The sequence below is a fragment of the Schistocerca cancellata genome, chromosome 1, assembly GCF_023864275.1.
Source record: "Schistocerca cancellata isolate TAMUIC-IGC-003103 chromosome 1, iqSchCanc2.1, whole genome shotgun sequence".
Taxonomy (NCBI): domain Eukaryota; kingdom Metazoa; phylum Arthropoda; class Insecta; order Orthoptera; family Acrididae; genus Schistocerca; species Schistocerca cancellata.
In genome coordinates, this window is record NC_064626.1 from 503,103,009 (window position 1) to 503,111,518 (window position 8,510).

Here is an 8,510-nt window from a genome sequence, read left to right on the forward strand (position 1 = left end):
AGCAGTGGCGACTGTTACCTAACGAACTTGTATACCAAGAAACTGAGTCAATAATTGGGAAGGAGGGTTCCTTTTTTCTGCCACATTTCCCGACTACTAGAAACCAGGCTACTGAAACAACTGTACACCTACTTTTGGAAAAGTAAGACCAAGAACAACTGATTCAAAGAGGTTCAAGATGATTTAGACGAGTTAGGCTTGACAATGTGACAAGTTGAAGGCAGAGAAGAGAAGAAGATCCTGAAACACAGTGACACGAGATTTGAACTTAATACAACTACACGCAAAAAATACACCATAACTGATGAAGAAAGGGCACCCAGGTCGGAAAGGATGAAGAATTTTTGGGCGCAGAAGAGGATAGCCAAATCTACAACTATTATTAAGACTTAAAAGTATATGGATTAAATATAGAGCTTCAATATGGGCGTAAAATACTTAAATAAATAAATAATTACAATATTCTCACCCTATATTTACTGTGAGATTATAGTACAACATAGGTGTATTCGAATGTTTTTGTACAACGTCTTTGTCACCAAAGAAACGTTTCCAAGTAAAAAATGTTATGTAATCCAGCGAAATTGTTTCGATTAGGCATGAGTTGTAGAACACGTGCTGGATGCTAACCGTTTTCTGATCACACGTTGTTCAAAAAAAAATAGTAACAAATACTGAGTGATGATGAACAGTATTTAAATCTGTCCCTGAATGACACTGACACTTCAGCAATGGAAGCTGTTAGTTGAATGTGAACACCAATACTGTCGTTACTGTTGCAAACTGTCAAATACTTAGCACACAAGGCGCTCCGTTAAAGTGTTCCTCTTCCCTCGCAGTGAAGCAGTGATCCGAAATCGTCTTCACGCTACAGTCATAAATATGTAAGTTTCTGTATGCCTTATCTGAAGATAAACCAGAAACGCTACGAAAGCTAGCTCAAGGGAGTAAAGACATATTTCGTAATTGACTGGTAGCTGTATCCTTTAAATATACTTCATTTAATATACGGAGACAAGTTTCTATGGTATCCATAGTAGATGAGTATCATGGTATTATTTTCGCCTGTAAGAGTGTGTATTCCACTGAGACACTAGGCTATAATGTGTACCAGAAAGACCGCAAAATTTACATCGCAGTCAGTCGTTGTCAACATATACTGCGGTTAATCACTTTATTGACGCATTGACGCTGTCAAATCGTGTTACAAATACAGAGAGAGTTCTATAGAGACTATGTAAGAGGTCGTGGTCTCCTGACCTTCATTGCTTACATATTCCGCCCTCGCAATCACATTCCGCACATTAAGACACTTCATTTGAACCCAAACTCGATAAGATAAAGTCAATGTTGTATGAATTCATGAAAACGATATGCAAGTAACAAGTAAGTGCACCATGGTTGAAATACTCGAGGTTGGCATACACACGTACATTCCAGACATGACGGTCACAGGGGCTTTTAGTTCGAGAGACGCAAACCGCACGCCGGGGATCCGGTCCCTTCAGAGGATGACTCAGCCTATCTATGTCGGCCGGTGACCGCCCATAGAGCAGACAGCGTTTGACCGAGTGAAAGGAAGAACGACCCCGTGTTCGGCTTAAAAGCAAATTCCGCTACATTGTGTGGGAGCGTTTTAGAAGAGCAATGCAGATTGGCAGACGATATTTCTGACGCCTTGAGCTAAAGGAGTAATGGAAGAGACTGAAAGATATACCCCTTCACGTCTGGCGTGGAGAGGGGCCATTCCGATGTCGCTCTTGGAGCGAGAACGTGTAACGAGAGCATGCGCGTTTGTACGTGCACTCAAACAGTGAGGAACAAGTCTCTCCTTAGTACTTCACTGGGAGAGCACCTCTGTCGAGAGCGAATCAGAGTGCGACTCTATACTGAGTCCTTGCGATTAAGCGTTGTTCACTGAGTTGGCCGCCACACTTACTGTGCAGTGTGAATGGATAGAGCTATAGTTAAACACCTGCAAGCGAATTTTTGAGTGGCATCACGGTGGGCTGGTTATCTGACCGGTGTACCATGCCAATAGTTAGACTAGGGGCGAATAGGAATCCTTGACTTCATCAAGGCGTAGGGAGAGTTTGATTGGCGAAGGTCAATCCAGATAGAACAAAGCAGTCCATCTTCAGGCCACAAGTGGCCCATCGGGACTATCCGACGGCCGTGCCATCCTCAGGTGAGGATGCGGATAGGAGGGGCATGTGGTCAGCAAACCACTCTCCCGGTAGTTAAGATGGTTTTCATTGACCGGAGCCGCTACTGTTCATTCAAGTAGCTCCTCAATTGGCATCACGAGGCTGAGTGCTGCAGCTCGAAAAATGGCAACAGCGTGTGGCGACCTGGATGGCCACCCATCCAAGTGCCAGCCACGCCCGACAGCGCTTAACTTCGGTGATCTCACGGGAACCGGTATATCCACTGTGGCAAGGCCGTTGCCCCAGGTAGAACAAGAGTCACCTTATTTGTCAGCAGCAAGTGACGCAGACAGCAGTCATCACAGATTATGGTATTGTGCCCTACAACTCTTGGGAGCCCCATATCTCCTCCACAACAGTACACTTCACAGCATTTCACATGTGACAGCATCGACTGTACCTAGCAACATTCTGTGGATAATTATTGAAGTTGAGTAGGTGCGGCTCTCAGCCATTCTGCCAAGTCAATAACAATCTTAAACTTTGTATAGAAATTTCATTAGCGAATCCTATACGTAAGAGGCAACTTCACATTCCGAAAAGAGCCCAGAAATAACTTGTTTAGTTAAAAGTGCTATTGTGATTTCTCAGAATTTTTGCAAAATAAATAATTTTCATTAGTTTCATGTTTTTGTTACACTAACTAGCACTAATCCAGTACCCAAGTATCCCACTAGTTATGTAAGAAATTTTATGAATTTTTGTGTCATTTCCATACAACGGATGACTCCAGAAGATATTTATTGCTGAAAGTTTTTCAGGCATTTCTCTTTAGAACGTTAGGAGCGTCTGTCTGACTTCTGTAGTAGTGTGAGGGTGGAAATTGAATTTTGCAGCAGCCACAGGGTAAAGGGTACATTTCAGACTAATCTGCAGTGCAGAATGACAGAAGAGCACCCCACACAAACACAACTATTCGCAAATTGCGCACTATTTTCGACCAGTAAAATGTATACAATCCATCAACGAATAAATCAAAAAGTTGGGGGACGTGACTGCTGTTAAAAACACCGAGTGCCTTAGTACCACCTAGTCTGCCAAGTTTCTGATGGCGGCCCAACTCTCACCATTCTTTCTTTTAATTTCTTTTAGCTACTAAATGGCACATTCCAACAGGATAATATTTATCAAGCAAATTATATAAACCATTTTTTGAAGGGTAGTTTCATTAAACCCCTTTATGCCACCTCCAGAGGCCTTTTCATGTCGATTATTAATTCCAGTGAGTCTGAAATGTTTTCTTCTGCCATCCATAAGAAAACCACGTTATTTCAACATCGTACGCAACTGTTCTGACCTCCATAAAGAGGTGCCAAACGAAGGAACGAAATGTGGGCAAGAGGATGTGTAGCGACCTCCCAATCGTGTGGCACGTCCACGTTGGCTTTGGGCACAACTGTGGTGAAATTTGCAACCAATGTGATATTATTAACCTACGTTATGCCTCACGTTATCTTCTGACCTCTGGTCTTCCCCTCTCAAGTGTCGACAACTTGCTGTATAAAGCGTCCCAGAGGGCAACATCGCACGGTACCACGGTTTTGCAACAGTACAGAGAAACTCTGTAGGCACCTTTGAGACAAATTTCAAACTTCTGCATCGCAATGGGAGACAGTTAGGGGGTTTCAAAAAAGTGACCCTTTAATTTTGTTGTGCAGCGTGTATTACACAAAGAGTAAAATTAATAACAGGAGATGTAACGGCAGCAAAATTTATAATTGGGAGAGGGGCTCGACAAGGCTGTTGCCTTTCACCTACTCTGTTTAATATCTGCTGCGATGATTTAGTTTAAAACTGCTTCCAACAAAATAATGGTGTGACAATAGGGGGAAAGACAATCGTATACGATTTGCTGATGGCGTGGTATTACTAAGTAGAAACGGAAAGGTGATTTATAATATGTTAAAAGAACTGAAAAACAGCTAAAAGAATTGAATTAAGATAAATGTGTGGAAGGAGAAGGCCATGAGTTTTACAGGGCAGTCAAGGAGAATAAAAGTGAAAATTTGTGGCGGGTTAGAGGAACAAATAGATAGTTCAGGTATGTACATTACCGGATATACACTATGTGGTCAAAAGTATCCGGACACCCCCCAAAACATACGTTTTTCATATTACGAGTATTGTGCTGCCGCCTACTGCCAGGTAATCCATATCAGCAGCGGCCTCATTAGTCATTACACATTGAGAGAGAGAAAAATAGGGCGCTTCGCGGACCTCACGGACTTCGAACGTGCTCAGTTGATTGGGTGTCACTTGTGTCATACGTCTGTACGCGAGATTTCCACACTCCTAAACATCCTTAGGTTCACTGTTCCCGATGTGATAGTGAAGTGGAAACGTGAAGGGACACGTACAGCACAAAAGCGTACAGGCCGACGTCGTCTGTTGAGAGACAGAGACCGCCGACAGTTGAAAAGGGTAGTAATGTGTAATAGGCAGACATCTATCCAGACCATCACACAGGAATTCCAAACTGCAGCAGCATCCACTCAACAGTAAAATTTGGAGGCGGTGGCGTTATTGTGTGGTTTTGTTTTTCATAGTGGGGGCTTGCACCCCTTGATGTTTTGGTGGCACTATCACAGCACAGGCCTACATTGGTGTTTTAAGCACCTTGTGCTTCCCACTGTTGAGGAGCAATTCGGGGATGGCGATTGCATCTTTAAACACGATCGAGTACCTGTTCATAAAGCACGGCCTGTGGCGGAGTGATTACATGACAACATCATCCCTGTAATGGACTGGCCTGCACAGAGTCCTGACCTGACCTCTATAGAGCACCTTTTAGATGTTTTGTAACGCCGACTTCGTGCGAGGCCTCACTGACCGACATCGATACCTTTCCTTAGAGTAAAACTTCGTGAAGATTGGGTTGCCATTCCCCAAGAAACATTCGAGCACCCGATTAAACGTATGCCTGCGACAGTGGAAGCTGTCATCAAGGGCCAACGCCATATTGAATTCTTACATTACCGATGGAGGGCGCCACGAACTTTAAGTTATTTTCAGCCAGTTGTCCGGATACTTTTGATCACATAGAGTATCTACAAACACGCCTATTGCAAGCGCAACAAAACCGAATGATAAACAATTTAGGTACTCTGATGCAAAGCAACAAGAGAGCAAAAAATAAAAACAATGGTAGCCTTTGTAAAACAATCGTTTTCAGAAAGGGGGGTAATAAACAATAACAAAAATTAGTGAAGTGTTTTGCATGGAGTGCTGCCCTGTATGGTACCGTAACGTGGACTGTGCGGTTCAATGGGAGAAATGCTTAGAGGTTTTTGCCATGTGGATCTGGTGAAGGGTGGAAGGTGTGATGTGGACGGTTAAAATAAGAAATAAGGTTTCATTACAGAGGGTTGACGGTATACGACAAATACTGGAAACAGACATGAGGAGAAGAAACGTCTATAAGAATGGATGCGTGGAGACTGCCGTGCGGTTAAAGGCTCTGCAGTCTGGAACCGCAAGACCGCTACGGTCGCAGGTTCGAATCCTGCCTCGGGCATGGATGTTTGTGATGTCCTTAGGTTAGTTAGGTTTAACTAGTTCTAAGTTCTAGGGGACTAATGACCTCAGCAGTTAAGTCCCATAGTGCTCAGAGCCATTTGACTGCACTAGACGGAATGTTGACTTGGAAAAGGATCCGGGGAAACAGATACCAGTCAATTAGGGGACTAGGAAGGAGTCTCCAAGGTAGCATTCTAGGAGCTGTTTAACAAAGCGATTGTAGACCTCATCCCTTCATCTAAAAATTAATAGGGATTTGTAAAACTATTGAGAAGTGCTTCGATACAACACATGCCTAGACGCTCTAGACAGCAATTCATCCCAGGCTTCTCATGTAGACACAAGAAACTGCACGCTAAATATGATAAACTATATCAGAAAGATACTAATAATGAAGAAACTATAATATGCGGTACAGCACTGATGGAAATGCTAAGTGAAGCGGGTAAAATAGATGGATGGACACCTTGCAAACGATGGATATGATACGAAGCAACATAATAACCTGGAATCTTGTCAAAAACCTCAGCAGTGATCAAAAATGCTCCAGACAGCCTTCTGAGGTAACAACCAACCAAAGGCTCGTCAACTCCTTTTGAATGGAAAGTCTAGTGCAAAATACGAAAATACCCAAAGCAACAGGAGCCTAAATCGGAAACCCACGCGTTCTCAGTGTAGTCTTCTGAGATAAAACGCAACCAAAGGCTCATCAACTCCTTTTGAATGGTCCTACCATCAAAACTCATACGTTCTCAGTGCCTTTCACAATGAAAGAACACAACTAGGGCCTGAATAGTATGAAAAATGGAAAATCGCCTGTGTGGATGATAGGTGCACGGAGCAGATCAGACATTTTGGCGCAGGCGTCAATATGTGGACCATGAGGTTTTTCAATCATTGCCGCGAAACTTACAAGATCACCAAGATATGAAGAAAGGCAAGGATAGTGACACTGCTAAAGGCTGGGAAGGAACCAGATTCGCCAAAGAACTATCTACCTGTACTACTTCTGTGTCACCTGTACAAATTATAAGACAGGCTCATTTTGAGTCGCATGACAGACTTTATCGATCTGAAACTTATCCCTCAAAAGGCTTGTTTCCGACCTGGCAAGTCATGCAACAGGCAAATTCTGTACCTCAAAGAACGTGTAGAAGGGTACAAAACAACAAGTTTGCAGGGCTAGCACTGATCGACCTCAGCCCTACCGTAACAGAAACACTATAACTGATCACAATTTTGTTAAGATCTTTGAGACTGTCTTTAAAAATAGACAATTTTACGTCGTTCTTGATGGAAAGAAAAGTCGATACAGACATCAAAGAAATGGACTGTCCCATGGAAGCGTTCTGCCCTGCTTCCTTTTTAACCTACACACTAACGACCATCCGACATCTAATAATACTAAGCATTTCCCACATACAAACGACCTGGCAATCGCAACACAGGGAAGGACTTTCAATGATGTATGGCAAAAGCTGGAGAAAACACTCATCTTGACAGAATATTATCAAAATAACTCCCTTAAACCGAATCCCTCGATGACTCAAGTACGCGCTTTTCACCTTCGATGTCGGCAAGCAAAGCTGAAGCTCAATGTCTCCTGGAATAATACCACACTGGAACACACAGATAAATCAACCTATCCGGGTATTACGTTGGATAGATCTCTGACCACAGTGAAAAGACCCTCCAGAAGGTGGCCACCAGAAAAAATACTATGTGGAAACTCAAAGCGCAAATGGGGATCAAAACCTACCGTCCTGAGGACCACTGCACAAGTACTATTATTCTCCACAGCTGCATGTGCTTGCCTGGTATGGACCATAATAAGTTCTTAAACACGACCATTGAAGAACCTCCATCTGACTATCCAGCAGCACAGGTAGCGCCTGGTGTCTCCTCAACAAACTGGAAAAGATGGAGGACCTTGAACCTCATAGGAATGGTCGTGACCTCCGTGAGAACCAACATGATCAGGTGGGGTCATGCTAACGTGTATGACGACAAATGGGATTGTGGTGCTGTGCAAGACATGGAAAATCGGCTGGCGTGTCCAAACTGTCCCAGCAGACGCAGCCTCGATGATTTCAGGCTGGACAAAAGAAAGCCATGGACCTGGCCCACTACTCGGTTCAAATGGCTCTGAGCACTATGGGACTTAAAATCTTAGGTCATCAGTCCTCTAGAACTTAGAGCTAATTAAACCTAACTAACCTAAGGACATCACACACATCCATGCCCGAGGCAGGATTCGAACCTGCGACCGTAGCAGTCACGCGGTTCCGGACTGCAGCGCCTAAAACCGCACGACCACCGCGGCCGGCCCCACTACTCGGCTGAAAGACTGTAACCAGCAGTAGTTGATGACAATAAGGTAAATGAATCGTATGCAGGTACGAAAACGATGGCGGGAAACTAGACGGACTGGAGACTGCTGAACGTGAGGTGACGAACCTGGCTAATGGGCAGAATACATCGTCTTCATACTCATCAGCAAGGCGTTTAATTCAGACATTAAATTCTGCTTCCTTACTGGTACATCCTTTAGTTAGAAGCATTAAGCTTGAGAATATTCATCTCAGATGCGAAAGTACTTACGAGAGAATACGCTGTCTGATGAAAAGTATAGGGAATAGTTATTGAACTTTAAAAGGGGGTGTCTCCGCTCTTTGCTTTTATGACGAACTTGAACTGTGCTACGAACACTTTCAGTGAGGCGTTCGAGTGTCTGTGGAGGAATAGTAGCCTATTCTTGGTCTAGGGCCGAAACCAGAGGAGGATGAA

The 8,510-nt window shown here is 43.7% G+C and overlaps 1 pseudogene; it reads right to left on the reverse strand.

Moving 5' to 3' along the window:
* Positions 1–2,331: 2,331 nt before the first annotated feature.
* Positions 2,332–2,449, reverse strand: LOC126100144 (5S ribosomal RNA; annotated as a pseudogene).
* Between the last annotated feature and the right edge of the window lie 6,061 nt (positions 2,450–8,510).